Source organism: Peromyscus maniculatus, chromosome 16 (genome assembly GCF_049852395.1).
Source record: "Peromyscus maniculatus bairdii isolate BWxNUB_F1_BW_parent chromosome 16, HU_Pman_BW_mat_3.1, whole genome shotgun sequence".
Taxonomy (NCBI): Eukaryota; Metazoa; Chordata; class Mammalia; order Rodentia; family Cricetidae; genus Peromyscus; species Peromyscus maniculatus.
Genome location: NC_134867.1, coordinates 41,731,954 through 41,747,747, shown reverse-complemented (window position 1 = coordinate 41,747,747; position 15,794 = coordinate 41,731,954). Strand labels below are relative to the sequence as shown.

The following is a 15,794-nucleotide window of genomic DNA, read 5'->3' as shown; positions in this document are numbered from 1 at the left end:
CTCATCACGGCTTTCTAGCCAGTGGTATCCCAGCTCTGACCACCTCACTGTCACACTGCTGCAGTGGCCTCCTGAGTCTCGGGGACTCTTCTGTAATGCTGAAGAGTGAGAGAGTGGATTAGAAGTTAGAGGCTGCTCTTCAGACCAACCGACCGCCTGAGAAGATGGACCTGGCAGTTGGCACTCTCCCTGGCTCGCTCTGGTTTCCTGCCTTGCCTCCACTGCAGCCCTTACCCTGTTCTGTTGGCATTCTCCACGGATTGCTTTCGGTGTTTCAGCTCACCAAAACCTGACCTTTGTTGAAGGTCCAGATCAGATTGCTTTAAAAACTGTTTTTTTTCCAATATTGTATACCTCTGTTTAGTTCTGAAAATAGCAAGCACTTAGTGTGGGGCAGATGTTGAGCTAACTGACATAGCTGTGACTTTAAACTTAGAAGTAGGTATTTCCACTCTTCTCCTGAGAGGCCACATGTTCAACATGAACTGGGATCGAGTCCAGCTCCCCTGGTGGCAGTAGTTACACTCGGAACTGTAGACTCTGTGATGCATAAAATCACAGCCCTACGTCGTGGCATATCTTGAGGCTTGTGTATTGTTTGCAGTAGGTAACACATTCTTTGAACTTTCTGTCTGACCCCCAATACCCAGCATACTTGGACTATTTATGTGAGTTCTAAAGAGACGATTCTGTTGACGTGTTCCTGTGTGCCGCTGACTAGTAAGTAACTGGGTTATCACTGTGTTAGGACAGTCTCTACGATGTCGGGAGTACAGTGCTTAAGACCTGGCTGTGTACTGGAGCCAGCAGGGAGGCAGCAGAGCCAGCTTGGGTTTTGTTTCCCAAGTGTGGGATGTGTACCCAGAGATCAGAGAGCTTTGCTTCTTGTTTCTCACATCGCCGCAGTATGAGAAGACTGTCAGCTTGGTGTTAGCAAGCAGGCAGGCACCTTTCAGATGCTGGTCACCTTAATGAAGACCAGGAGAGTAGTCTTGATATGGCACCGGTAGCAGACAGTGGCATTGGCTGAGGTTAAATGTCAGCTTTGTTTCATTGACTTTATTGTTTTTACTTTCTGTTCATTTCCATTGAGACGTGTATTGTGACACTAAGTTCCTTTCTTGACTTGAAGAGCATAGATGTTAAGTGCATGGCAGAACTGTGGAAGGAGACCTCGGTGGGGAACACTGGCGTGCGCTGCAGTACCATGCTTTGGAGCCATGCAGAAAAGACCGCATGCCTCGTGCTCTTTGCCGATCTCCACTCTGGGATTATACCAGCGCTTTCTCTGCGTTGTTCTGGTTTTTCAAATCATTTTAAGGATTGCCTTACTAAGCACTGGCACTCCACCCAGTAAGTGACAGAATTTTTTCACCATCACACCATCATATTTTGTTATTTGTTCCTTTTTCATTCATTTGGATAAGACATTTTGCTAGAATTTTAAGATTGCAGTTCAATCTAGGACTCATTAATCAAGCATCGAAGTGCTTTCTTCTGAGCATCAGCTCTCTCCTCTCTATGCTTGGAATAATACGGCACCTGCCTCAGGGGATTGTGGGAGGTAAGTGGTGTTGAGGACTACCTCTAGTGCCTGGTGCTTGGACTAGCACTGTACAGGCGTTTACTGTCACTGTTATTACTCCCCTAGAGGGGAGATAGAGTGTGGGGGACTCGGGAGGCTTGGCTTGTTTCTTCTTACATCGTGAGTTGAGCGCTTGTATGTGTGCATGCAACAGAAACTAATAGTTCAGCATAGTCATTCTGTAACTGCACATCAGTTATACAAGAACAGTAAGAGTAAGATCATTAATAAACTACAGTGAGTTACCCTTAGCCTAAAGTTATAGCAGTGACATCACACAGACTCCAAAGAAGAACACTAACTAACCCTATCCATTGAAGAGACTGACGTTGAGTCCACCCTGAAGCTATGAGTACTGTAGCACTTTCTAATTGAATGGAAAACCAAGAACAGTTGGTGTATACACACCGCACACATGCATGCACACACGCATGCACACACGCACGCGTGCACTTAGTAATTCTTTAAGGATCATGAATTCATATTAGTTGCATCATTATACTTCTTACCATTTGTTTTCAATTTTTTATCTATTTTTAAGGACAAATGGTGTATTTTATTCTGTGAGTTAATTATATTTCTAATGGGTAAGTTATGAAATAAGTGTGCTAAGCCAAGCTATTCATTGCCAATCCCCCCAGTATAATAGAATTGATCTTCCTCAGTATGGTGGAAGATTGATCCTAGTACAAAATAAAAAGTTAGAAAATGGGAAATTTTTTCGATAAAATATTCAATGCAAAAAACAATAAGGCAGTTGGAAAATACAGGTATTTACACTTGAGTTTCACAAAAGATGTTCCTTTGATGCCCCATGTTCAAATCACTTAATTATTTTCACGTAAATCCTCATAGTGAATTTAGCTTCTTCATTCCATTTGCATCTGACTCTTAGGCAGAAGCAGTAAGATGAAATGTTTTCAGAGGGTGGTTTTTGATGTAATCATAGATTTCGTATAAAATTTGCATTCAGGAAGGATTTCTTCTAGATCAGATCTTAGTCATGAAGCCGATGGACTTCCATCTGAATTCTGCTCCTGTATATCCATGGACAAATTACAGAGCCTTAGTTGTTCTCCAGAGAACATACTGCCTAGAGAGTGGCTGGGATGATTGGATAGTCAGTATGTCACGGAGCCTGAAACAGAACACGTCCTATAACATAGTTAACGGTAGTTATTCTTAGGATCACCCTCTCTTTTTGGTCGTCATCCATATCCTAATGGATGTAGCCTGTAGCTACGGTTGTTAGTGTGTTACCCTAGTACTAGTTGAGTAGCTTTTCCTTGCAGGCAAGTGTGTTTTCCACGTCTGTGTTTGCTGCTGGCCACTGGTGATGACTAGAGACCAGACAGACCACCGGGTGACCTGGTTCTGCTTGTTCACTTGCTAGTGCCGTTCTCCTCTGTGTGCTTGTGAAAAAATAGTGGGTTCCTGCTTCTCCCCCAGAGGGATAGCAGTGACGTGTGCCGAGAACACCGTGCACACTTGACTTCCACCTCTTACGTTAGCTGGTCTCCTTAAGTTCTCCATGCTTCTGTTTTCTCCCTGTGAAATAGCCACAAAAGTCCTTGTCTTGGTGGGCTGTTACCAAGATTAAATGAGCTAGAAAGTGTTGACGTGTTTTTCTCTAAACTATTATTTTTAAAGATTTTGGTAAAGAAATTTTGTGGTTCTCTGTAGGTAGGCTTCCATGTAAATCAGGTTTGAAAACTAAGAAGTCTTCCTGAAAAATACTGCTTTTTAACTAAAACATTAGTAATTTTGGCTTTTTGTGTTGCAGTATGCACTGTTGGTTCAGTGGATGATCCGTCTTTGGAGGTTTGGAAGGGCAGATGTAGATCTGGTATGTGTAGGCAGCCTTGGCTTATATCTCTTGTTCCCTGGTATAATTGAATGCAGTGACCCCTTTTTCACTCTTATAAATGTGCAAGTTTGGATACAAATTTTCTGATCACCCTAAGTATAGGTTACTACTGGATTTATTTTACTGTACTGTTTTCATAAACCATAGCTGTAGCAGGAATTCTAGTTGATCTTAATAATGAAAACCGGGAGTCAGATGTCGGTCGGGGTAAATACTGAAAGATCAGAGAAGTAAAGGAGCCAGCCAAAGTCACCTCTTACCTACACGACTTCTCAGACCCAACAGGGGCTAGCTCCTGTCCCCGTCCTCCTCCTCCTGTCTTCTGTCTCCTACCGCCCGCCTTATATTCCTCTCTCCAGCCACATTACTTCCTGTTTCCTCCTCTCTGGTGCTGGGATTAAAAGTGTGTGCCTCCCAGGTACTGGGATCGAAGGCATGAGATCCCAAGTGCTGGGATTAAAGGTGTGTGCCACCACTGCCTGACCTATATGGTTAACTAGTGGTTTAGCTCCACACTCTGATCTCCAGGCAAGCTTTATCTGTTAAAGCCCAAACAAAATATCACCATGTATAGCATAGGCAAATACTGTTTCAAACTCAACTTTTAAGGGTTTATAGTATTTTCCTAATTTTTTTTTTGTGTGTAAATTTTCCCCCCCTCCTGTTAGCATGTTTTTTTACTTAAAAGTTTTTAAGACTTCATGGTGGGGACTGAGAGGCTGCTTCCTAATGTAGATAATACAAAAAATTATTTTAATTTAGAATATGAGACTTGGATTGAACTGCTGTAATCTCAATTTTTCACATTATACTCCTTATGTCTTAGACTGTCCCAAGTGTTTTATTTGTTTAGATAACTTTGAGAATGTGATATAAGCTATAAAGAATCAACTACTTATTGGTCTGTATGTACTACTCTTAGCAGGGTGGACTGCTCATGAGTGCTTATTGACTAAAGCAAGTAGAATTTATAGCTAAAAAAAAAGTCAGGTACCACTAAAGGGAGTCATCGTCATTAATGTCTACGCTGTCCGTGAACTTTAATGTTTTTTGTTGTTGTTTTTGTTTTTTGGTTCTTCGAGACAGGGTTTCTCTGTGTAGCTTTGCGCCTTTCCTGGATCTAGCTCTGTAGACCAGGCTGGCCTTGAACTCACAAAGATCCACCTGCCTCTGCCTTCCGAGTGCTGGGATTAAAGGTGTGCGCCACCACCGCCCTGCTTGAACTTTAATGTTTAATAGGTTGTCTTAGTCCTAGTTCCTGTTGACTAACTCATCCACACATTCTTTATGGTTCCTTTCCTTAACGGGCGAATAAACGTGCCTTCCAAGTAGTAGGCTGCTTCGAGGTCCCATAGCAGTACTGCAGTGCTGAGTTCTTCTGGTGAGTTTCTATGGTAACACGATAGGGAATAAAGAATATAATGTATTTGAACACTTGCATGAAAAGTTACTGATGACACTGGTTTTTAATATAATTTAATTTTTAAAATAATAATTACATTGTTTACTCTGTCCTTCTACTTCCACCAACCCCTCCCAAGCCTCCCCACCCTCACCTTCTCTAATTTCATTAATTAAACACTTGTGGCTTCTGTTGGCATTGAGAGATAAATGCCATCTCATTTCTACACAGTTGCTTTTATAGAAAGAAGTCACCACTCCATTGGTACTTCTAGTGTTGTTCACCTCAATTGTTTCCTTATTTTCAAGTTGACAAGTGAATCTATATTTGTTATGGCTCTGTCATTTCATGACATCTGTGTATTGATAATGGCTGGATTGATCTAGTTAATATACGTATGTACTTATAGTTGTGTGTGTTCTCTCATTTGTGTATTTTAACTGTCTCACATATAACAAGAAATGCCTGGTGTGTTCCTATCAAGCTTTAGTAATTTTCCCGACAAATTTTACACTTTTTTTTTTTTTTTTTTTTGGTGTTTAGATGGTCTATAAAATAATAGGTATCCTCTATCAACATCACAGTGTATGGGCTATTTGTTTTACCTAAGGATATCCTTAGGGATGCATGGAGAACTTATCCTTGATGAAGGAGGGTGTGGTTGAAAAGTAAAATGAAGTTGTAGAGAAGGGTTTTTGAGAGAAGGATGGAGAGCAAGAAAGCATGCAGGAGGATGTCTGCTTCCATCCGTACATATGAAGAGACAGTCACAGCAGGAGAAAGGACAGGAGCAGTGCAGCCTTGACCTGAGATGGGGTCGCAGGTCACTTGAACTGTGTTCGTAAAGCAGTAAGTTGATTAGGGTTGGCTGAGAGATGGAGTAAGAGTGAGACGCGCTGTTCGCTCAGTGCAGCGGGCAAGTATGTCACAAGGGATGCTCCAGGCGTGTTTGCTAGACTGGATTTCAGGAGACGTTGGCGGGGAAGTTGGTCACCGGGATAGTGAAAGTTGCTTAGGAGTGCAAGCATGATCAAGAAGCCAGTACACGATGTGGGCTCTGTGTCTAGTTGCTGGACTGTGCGAAGTTTAAAGGGGTTTGTTGTTGTTGTTGGTTGGTTTTTTAAACACAGCTCTTTATTGATTCTTTGGGAATTTCTCATCATGCACCCCAATCTCACTCATTTCCCAGTCCCTCCATGTCTGCCCCTCACCCTTGTAGCATCCCCCAAAATAAAATTTAAGAAATATTAATTAAAAACAAAGTAAAAATCCCGCCTCACTCCTCCTCCTTTCCTGCCTCTTCAGCACCTCTTCAGTTGTCTCAGTGGCCCTGGGAGCTGCGGTGTGTCGCCCAGTATTCACCCGTTTGTCCACTCTGCGTTACTAGTGGAGATTGGGAGAATATGAAGGTGGACCAGGGAAAGGATATTGACCAATGGGCTTTAAGTTAGAAAGGAGAAGTTCTGGTGTGCTATTGCATAGTAGAGTAAACTATAGTGAACTTCAATGTACTACATTTTCCAAAAAGAAGAACTGTGTTTGGAATGTTTTCATCACAAAGAAATGACAATCATTAGATGAGATAGAAGTATTTAGCTAGACTTAAATATTATATAGTGCTTACACTTGTCAAAATACCTTGTTACACCATTAACAGATACACTTTCTGTTTGTGTGGGTTTGTTGTTTTGTATCAGCTACAAACAAACAAGCCAGTGGTTCCCTTAATCGCGTCACTCAGGAAGCTAAGACCAGATAATAGTGAATTTAAGGCCAGCCTGGCTACAGAGTGAGTTACTGTATTGTTTCAGAATACAGTAAGATAAGCTTAATCTTAAAAAGTTACAGGAAAGAGAAGAATTGTGATGGTGGGTAATGATGGAAAGACAAACTTCAATAAGCAAATCCGGACTAGAATATGATCTTGTGAGAGAAAAAAAGTGAATTAGAGAGGGAGGAATCATTGACCTAGGTATGATTGGGAAAGGAGAATGGGGCTATAGTATGGGAGCCTTGAACCCTAGACTTAGAAGTTTGTCCTTCAAGATATAGAATTATTTGGAGCTGTACTTCAGGACTATTAATTGGCAGTCTGTGCAGGAGAGGAGAGAGGCTACCATGGAGCTGATCTCTACTCCTCATTCCCTCTGAGCTCACAAATACAGATTGACCATGTTGGGAATTGTGGGTGCTGGGAACGTAAGTGGCCTTGCCTGCTCTCTGGAATCTCACTCTTGGACAGTAAGTCAGCAAGCAGTAGGGCAGCGCCTGAGGTCCTGGTGCTAAGACTTGGAGGTCAGGGAGCTCCTGCCGGATGTAGCAGGTACAGTCTTGACTCTGAAGAACAGGCACACTGGTGCACTCGTAGATGGGGAGCTCAGAAACTGCTACCCTGATTACTGGTCCATCGTCTCAGTATTGAGTCATCGTGCCAGATAAGATCTTATTGTAAGACTAATGCATGAGAATTCACTGATGGCATCAGATGACAAGATCTTAGGTAAAGTGATTCATCAGTGGCCTGATTTTATTTTTTTGAGAATCTAGATTATCAGGCAGCTGAAATTCCCTAGGACAATTCTGTAAGTTCAATAAATAATTATCATGTATATATGATTATCTTATTATATATGCACATGATTATCTTACACAAAAACCTGAATTTATCTTCTTTTCCCACACTGTGCTTACCTATTTGCTAGAGGTTATGAAATACTGTACTTTTGCCATTTACTTTATTTGTATTTTCCAGTATTATCTGCAGAATACTGTCTGGAATGAAATATGCAAAGAGTGGTTCATGTGTTTTGTTTTTGAGTCTACATTAGCTCTTCAAAATGAAAACATAGAGCAGCCCAGTCATACAGGTTTTTTTTAAGATTTATTTTTAATTATGTTTATGCATGTGTCCTGTATGCTCACATGAGTGCAGAAAACCACAGAAGCCAGAGGAGTTGTGTCTCCCTGGAGCTGGAGTTCCAGGCAGTTGTGAGCTGCCCAACTGTGATGATGTATTGTGTACCCTAATAAACTTGCCTGAGGATCAGAGGACAGAGCCAGCCACTAGATTAGACACAGAGCCAGGCAGTGGTGGCACACACCTTTAGTCCCAGCACTTGAGATCTCATGCCCTTGCTTGGGAAACACACACACCTTTAATCCCAGGAAGTGATGTCAGGGCAGAGAAAGGTATATAAGGTGTGAGGAAACAGGAACTCACTCTCTTTAGGCTGGGTTTTTGTAGAGGTAAGAACTAGTGGCTGGCTGTTCTGCTTCTCTGATCTTTCAGCTTTTACCCCCATATCTGGTTCTGGGTTTTCTATTAAAAGACCATCTAAGATTTGAACACCACGCAGCAGAGGTGGTGACAGTTGAATTCGGGTCCTCAGGTCCTCTGCAAAAGCAGCACATGTGTTTACTTGTCAAGCCGTCTCTCCAGCCTAAAACATTTATTTTTATTATTATTTTTTGTTTCTGGGTTTGTCTGTATTTGTGTACACTACTTGTTTGTAGATACCTATAGAGGCCAAAAGGGGGCGCCAGATGCCCTGGAGCTGGAATTAAAAGCAGTAATATATCACTAGACTTGGGTGCTGGCAACAGAACTCAGGTCCTCTAGACAAGTAGGGTATACTTAACTGCTGAGCAATAATCTCTACAGCTCCCAGATACACCTTAAAACAAAACAAAACAGCAACAACAAACCCACAAAGATGACATTACAGAGTAAAAAAGTTTGTGTATGAGTTGTTCTCTAAATCCCTGGACTCAGCATTCCTTCCTCTCCTTCCTTTGCCGACTTCACTGGTCTCTTACATGTGTTCTCAGTACGTACGTGCTCTAAGAGAGGGAGTTCACAGTGTTGGCACCAGACGTTAGCTCTGTGTTCTGGGTAGTCCTTGAAATCTTAGACGGTCTCCCCCACACCTCTAGTTCTGGGATTAGAGAGTTCCGGGATATTGTTATACTGTCTCCCGACCCACCTTGCTTTCCAACCGGTTAATGGCTAGAAAGGGAAGACCTGCTTCTGTTATCTTTTGCTTTGAGGCAGTTTCTCAAGTAGCTTATGTAGCCAAAAATTCTCCCGCCACTGCCTCCCAAGTAGTGGGACTATGAACCTGCATGAAACACTGATTTGTGTAATGATGGAGATTAACACAGAGCTTCGTGCATGCTAAGCAAGCATTCTGCCGACTGAGCTACATCTTCAGCCCTCTACTAGGTTTTATGTCAAAATTGTTCATAGTTTTATTTTGGAGAGAGATTAACAGTTTCCCGGGTGATCCTATCTCAGGATGATGGAGAGTTTCCATGTATTCCTCATTCTGGTTTTTGAGTCTTGATGCTCAGTGATTCAGCTCACAGATTCAAACCCATTCAGGAAATTGGACATCTGTTTTCTCTTGGTCCTTTCTTGCCTCAAATAAGAGATACTTTGCAGCCACTGTTTCTGTTCTTGACATTCTCTGCTGTCTTCTGTTCTGAGGATAGAAATAGAGTTTTCCTGTGCATGGCTGCTCTACATTGTCAGCTTGAGAACGGGGTGGGAGAAGAAAGGTAAATCTGATTTGTGCTTTACCCTTGGTGGGCCTCTGGCTTTAGACAAGTTGGTCAGTCTGATGCTCTTCCTTCTCTGTGTAGTTATCAAGAGTTCCACTCTGGCATATTTTTTAATTTACTTTGTTATGGGTGTTTTTCCTGCTTGTATATCTGTATCATGAGCATGAGATCCTCTGGAATTGGAGTTACAGGCAGTTAGTTGTAAGCCACTGTGCGAGTTCTGGGGGTTGAACCTGGGACCCACTGGAAGAGCAACCAGTGCTCTTCACTGCTAAGTCATCTCATCTCTCCAGACCCTCTAAAGACTACATCTTTTTTGTTTTTTGTTTTTTGTTTTTCAAGACAGGGTTTCTCTGTGTAGCTTTGCGCCTTTCCTGGAACTCACTTGGTAGCCCAGGCTGGCCTCGAACTCACAGAGATCCACCTGGCTCTGCCTCCCGAGTGCTGGGATTAAAGGCGTGCGCCGCTGCTGCTGCTGCTGCCGCCGCTGCCGCCGCCGCCACCGCCGCCACCGCCGCCGCCGCCGCCGCCGCCGCCGCCGCCGCCGCCGCCACCACCACCACCACCACCGCCCGGCGACTACATCATTTTTAAGGATTGGATAGAAACTCTAGACTGTTGAGCACCAGCCTAGCGTTATGTGTGCTCAAGGCATGGTAGCCCCTCCCATCCTTGTTTGTATGCACAGGCATAAGAACACTGCTCGAATGCTTTGCTCGGGGAACAGTTGGGGAATTACTATTGAAGAGCTGTTCTTGTTTTGTGCAGTTTTAAAACTAGATCTTGTGGAGTACAAGGTACAGGATTACAACTGGAAACGGGTAGTAAAGCAGAAAAATGCAGACTTGGCACCAAGGGAGAAGTCTCCAGTCCATACAGAGAACAGAGCAAACAAACTCTGACAGTGGTGTTCCATTATGTGAGAGAAACACATGCCACTTTTTCTTAAAGGCCTGTAATATATGATTATTATGTCACAGTGAACTCAGTTCTCTTGCCTAAGTCCCAATCTCATAATACTTAAAAGATAATGGAAGATTTTTCAAAAGACTTGAGATCAAAAATTAAAGTCAAGTCCAACTGGGCAGATAGCTTGGTGATAAAGTATGTGCTTAACATGCACAGAGCCCCGAGTTCATTTCCTAAACACACATAATGAACAACATGATTGTTATAGTGAGCAAACCCCCGAGCTCTCAGGAAACCGTGGTTTTCGAGAACAAGTGTCTGGAGTACCTGCTCTAAATCCACAGTGGCTAGGGTGGTACAGGAGAAGTGATGATATTTGAGGACCCTCTCATTGAGTGTCCGCTGCAGCCAGATGAGGGAGTGTATTATCTTCCTTCATTTACATTTGCACACACTGATGCACAGTAATGTCCCATGACTGGCTGAGTGCTGTGTGAGTGATAAAGTACCGCTCTGTGTCCACTCACCTTACAGATCTTCGAATGAGCTGCAGTCTGTTTCATTTGCCTTTGGCAACCCCGACAGTATTGACTTGAGTGAACAATAGGGAACAGAGCATTTATGAGAGAAGTCAATGCAGACTGTCTTAGGAGTGATGTTCTGTTTTTCTTTTACACTTACTTATTTGGTATTCATGTGTGCACCAGAGGATAACTTGTGGGAGTCCTTGGGATCCAACACAGATCATCAGGCTTGGCAACAAGTGCCTTGACTGGTTGCTCTGTTACTGGCCCTTTTTGAAGCCAGCACTGACTTCTCTCTCCTCTCAGACCACACAGCCATTTTCTGTCTGCTTAGGAGGAGGGATGTTAGAGTCAATTAAAACTTAGCACTAGTATTCAACTGTTCTGAGTGTGTGTTCAGTTGTAAGTTACATGTAGTGTGCGTGCGTGCGTGCGTGCGTGCGTGCGTGCGTGCGTGCGCGCGCGTGCGCGCGCTCCAGCAGGAGTGTGAAGGTCAGTGGACAGCTTGCAGAGGTTAATTCTGTTTCCAGCCCTGTCTTTCCCCGCTGAGCTGTCTTGCTAGCCTGCGCTCAGCTGCCTTTTCCCTTTGATTCAGTCTGGGACACAGCTTTCAGAGTGGTACTGCCTACATCTAGGATGGTCTTTCCACTTCAGTTAGCCTAATCTAGGTAATCTCTCCAAGACAGACCCGGAGGCTTGTCTCCTCAGTGATCCTAGACCTCATTTAGTAGACAGAAACCTGTGTGTTGGTTGATGTAAAAGCCCTTGGAGTTAATCATGATAAAGCCGTACGCTGGGACCATATGTGTGTATAACATGCTATTTATATGTGCGTTTATGTACATCCAGTAAAACTGTAAGAATATATGACAGAAATGGTCAGTTCTGATGAGGATTGTTAAAACTTTGACTTTCTTAGTTTTTATTTATTTCCCTGTGATCATGTAAATTTTATAGTGTTAAAAAAAAGCTTAGCCGGGCGGTGGTGGCGCACGCCTTTAATCCCAGCACTCGGGAGGCAGAGCCAGGCGGATCTCTGTGAGTTCGAGGCCAGCCTGGGCTACCAAGTGAGCTCCAGGAAAGGCACAAAGCTACGCAGAGAAACCCTGTCTCAAAAAAACAAACAAACAAACAAACAAAAAAAAAGTCAATAGCATAAGCTTTGGCCGGGCGGTGGTGGCGCATGCCTTTAATCCCAGCACTCGGGAGGCAGAGCCAGGCGGAACTCCGTGAGTTCGAGGCCAGCCTGGGCTACCAAGTGAGCTCCAGGAAAGGCGCAAAGCTACGCAGAGAAACCCTGTCTCGAAAAACCAAAAAAAAAAAAAAAAAGCTTGAAGGTTTAGCTATCAATGGTATACCAACAACCACTGCCTGCCCCTGGGTTTCCCAGGAGAGTTTGATATCTAATGGAAGGGATCTGGGAATGTATATCCTAAGAGGTGTTCCTTATGGTCAGGTAACTAACCACTAGAGGAAGAGTGAGCTGCCCACAAATTTGTATAATTAGTATTTGAATAAAATTACCCTAGATAAGAAATTATAAGAATGAGACTATCTTGAATGATGTTGAATTACTAAATAGCAAAAATTGGAAGTCGTAAATGATTCTGTAGGAAATGATCAAATAGCTTAAAAATAAAACCCCACTTATTTAAAATAACACAAGCAGCTAAGGCACATGTGAGTTCTGTCTACAATTATAGGTGAACTCTAAGTCTTCCTGGAATACCTGATCCTGATCAGTTTGAAATACTTCAGAGTGTTAAGAGTAAGGATCGCTATATTAGTTATAAAGGAAGAATATACCTGTTCAAAAACCAAACATTGCATTATTTTTACGTTTAAGATTGTGATTATAATTTTATAAATATTATTTGGAAAAGGTAATATACCACAATAAAGGAAATTCATTCCAAAAATCAAAGTATAGTTCCATATTAGAAAATCTGATAATTTATAATAGGCTAGAGAAGAAACATAATCTTTTAGTTTTCTGCCCAAATACATATGGAAGATTATTATTTATAGTTTTTAAAATAGGACCCCCCCCAAAAAAAAAAAAAGAACCTCCTAAGAGGAAAACTAGTTCAGTAGCATAGACTGCTGCGACAGGATGTTGGCCAGAAGCTCCGGAGAAACCACCAGCAGCAGTGGTCGCGTTCAAGTTTGGAACACGGCTATAGAAGTCGGTTGCCTTCCTGAGTAAAGTCTCAAATGAATCTGACAAAGATTATTTACGAAAGTAAATGTCGGGGGCGGGGGGGGGGGGGGGCTTGCCTAGCCCTGTTATGTATTTGTCTTCTCAAGGTAAAATAATTAGAAGAGTGCGACACAGGCCCGGACTGCATGAGGAGTCCAAAATGCATGCAGCTTGGCGTTTCAAGTTACTGCAGAAATGCTGGTTTTTCAATAAATAGGTGATTTTTTTTTTTTTTTAAGGAGGATTGAGTGACTTGCTTCATTTCAAAAACAAATTCTAGTTTAGTCAGACTTAAATTTTCAGTATGGCAACCCCAAAAGCTAGAAAGCAGAAGAAATGATAAATGGTATAAAAATGGTAACATTCTATGACCAGGGGAACTCTTCTTAAAACCGAACTGGAAAACCGCATGTGTGATAGATACGTAGTGAGTGGCTCTTGCGTGAGTCTTCAGCTTCATCCACTGATACTCCATCTCCTCTCCCAACCACAACCTCTTCTCCTTTTTAATTAGCCTTTCATTCGGTTCCTGTTGGAATCTCAGCAGTTGTAATGAGACTTAATTGGTACTAAGTAAATAATCATTGAGGGAGTTAATTCCACACAGTTTGGAGGTCAATAACTAATATAAAACTTGCTGAAGTCATAATGAAGACTGCTCTGTTGGAAACTAGGAAAAGATAAGTTAGGAAGTTCAAGGTAGCTAACAGTTGTAATCTTAAGTAGAAATTAAGACAAAAATGGGATTTGGGGCCTTTTGAAAAGAAATATTTTTATTGAGAATTTCATATTTTGGTCTTTTGCTCCAAACTCCTCTCTTTAATTTCTTCCAAATCCATACCCACCTCCTTGCCCCCCCCCCCAAATTAATAAGCCATCAAATACAATTTGTATTTCCATTTAATTTTGAACGTGGGCCATCCAGTGGTGCATGGGCAACCTAATAAGAACCCTTAAACCCGAGTCTCCCGATTCAGAGGCCTCAGCTGTCCATAATTCCTGAGTTAGGAATGGGGCTCCTGGAGCCTTTCTTACTCCGTGTTAGGATGTTGACCGCGTTGATCGTGGTCGGTCAGCCACCGCTGCTGTGGTCTGCCGAGGGAGGTGGTCCTGGAATGTCTAGATGACTGCTTGGCCCAGTCTTCTGTGACCTCTGGCTCATACTGCCCCTCTTCTGTCATGGTGCCTGACCTTGGAGGGGGGCTTTGCTATAGATGTCCTGTTTATATCTGGGCACCCCCTTATTCTCTACCCTTTGACCAGTTGTAAGTGTCACTGCACAAAGAAACTCTGAGGTCTGAGAGCTGCATTAATCTACATATATAAAGGTATGAATTTAGAGGGCATTTTAATACTGGGAACATTTAACAAAATAATAATAGATTTATCCCTAAGGCCTGTGAGCTCCCATGGGTCCTTGCCCAGATTTATAGTTTTAGGCATGTGTTTTCTCCTATGGAGTGGGCCTTAAGTCCAATCAGAAAGCGATTGGTTCCCTGCTGCTGTGTAGCAGTCACAACTATTGCAGCTGTGGTTGCCACTATGGTCATTACTACAACTCACAAGATTCACACGACGAGTTTCCCCACCACCACCGTCCTGCATAGCATCTTCCAGTACCACGAGAGCTAGCCAGTAAGAAGGAAGCTTCCTGTCAGTACTGACCTGATCTCTGTGTGTCCTGTGACCAGTGTGTTGGGGTCTTCAGCAACAGGGCTTATCATCAAGGTCTAGGGCAACCAGGAGCAATAACCTGTATTGTTTTGGGGGTGGGGAGGCTGGTCTCTGGGACACCTCTTACTACCAGCTACGGAAGAGGTAATCAGCACATGGCACTGAGCTTTTTGTTGTCTAGAATGAGTATAATCCCCTTGGTAGGGTTACTTCAATTAAACTCTTTCATATGGAATGTATGTAATTATATTATGTATATAAATTTGTATAATATATTATATATAATAAAAACAATCGCTTTCTGTGCGGCTTTTTCATCTCTTCCTAGCATTAGTTAGCCTCCCTCCTGTGCCCTTCCTGCCCTCCCCTTCCACCCCTTCCCTACATAGCCTCCCTCTCCATCACTCCTCCTTTCTTGGTCCAGTCCCTGGGTTCTGCTGTCCCCCTCCCTTAAGATCCTGGCTTCCTTGAACTCTCTTCTGATTTCTAACAGCACTTGGCATCTTCCCCTGAAAGTCAGCACACAGCTGTGATCTCTTTTAGGTCTTTCTTTTATCTGACATTAACTGGAATGTTTTAGATGATTTGCTTCATAAACAGAACTATCTAAGATGGGTAATGATTCCCAAAGAAGCCTTAGGTGCTCAGAAAAGGAGGTGATTAGGACAAAATTACACTAAAAGATGTGGCTTTCCTTTGTTAATTCTGCATTTTCCCCTCATCGTTTTCTAGTGATTTCTTTCACCTGCTACTCTAAATTCCTTTGCCCATTTTACATTTCTGCAGGAGCGCATGCCCCTTAGTGGCAGGACTAAGGATTTTTTTTCCAGTGTTAATGACTCAACAAACATAACTCTTTTTTTTTTTTTCATTTTATGGAAACAAATAGTTATTGCTATGATAATAGTTTGTCGTTTTGTTTTTTTGGTCTTTCAAAACAGGGTTTCTCTGTGTAACAACAGCCTTGGCTATCCTGGAACTCACTCTGTAGACCAGGCTGCATTAATAGTTCTTTTTTTTTTTTTTTGCAGTTCTGTAAAAACTTTCTTCAGACTAATAGCACATTTTAACTA

At 42.5% G+C, this 15,794-nt stretch overlaps 1 protein-coding gene across 12 annotated transcripts in view; it reads left to right on the top strand.

Moving 5' to 3' along the window:
• The window catches only part of Reps1 (RALBP1 associated Eps domain containing 1), a 75,151-nt gene that overhangs the window by 22,152 nt on the left and 37,205 nt on the right, over window positions 1–15,794 (top strand). The gene's annotated exons all lie outside the window — the stretch shown is intronic.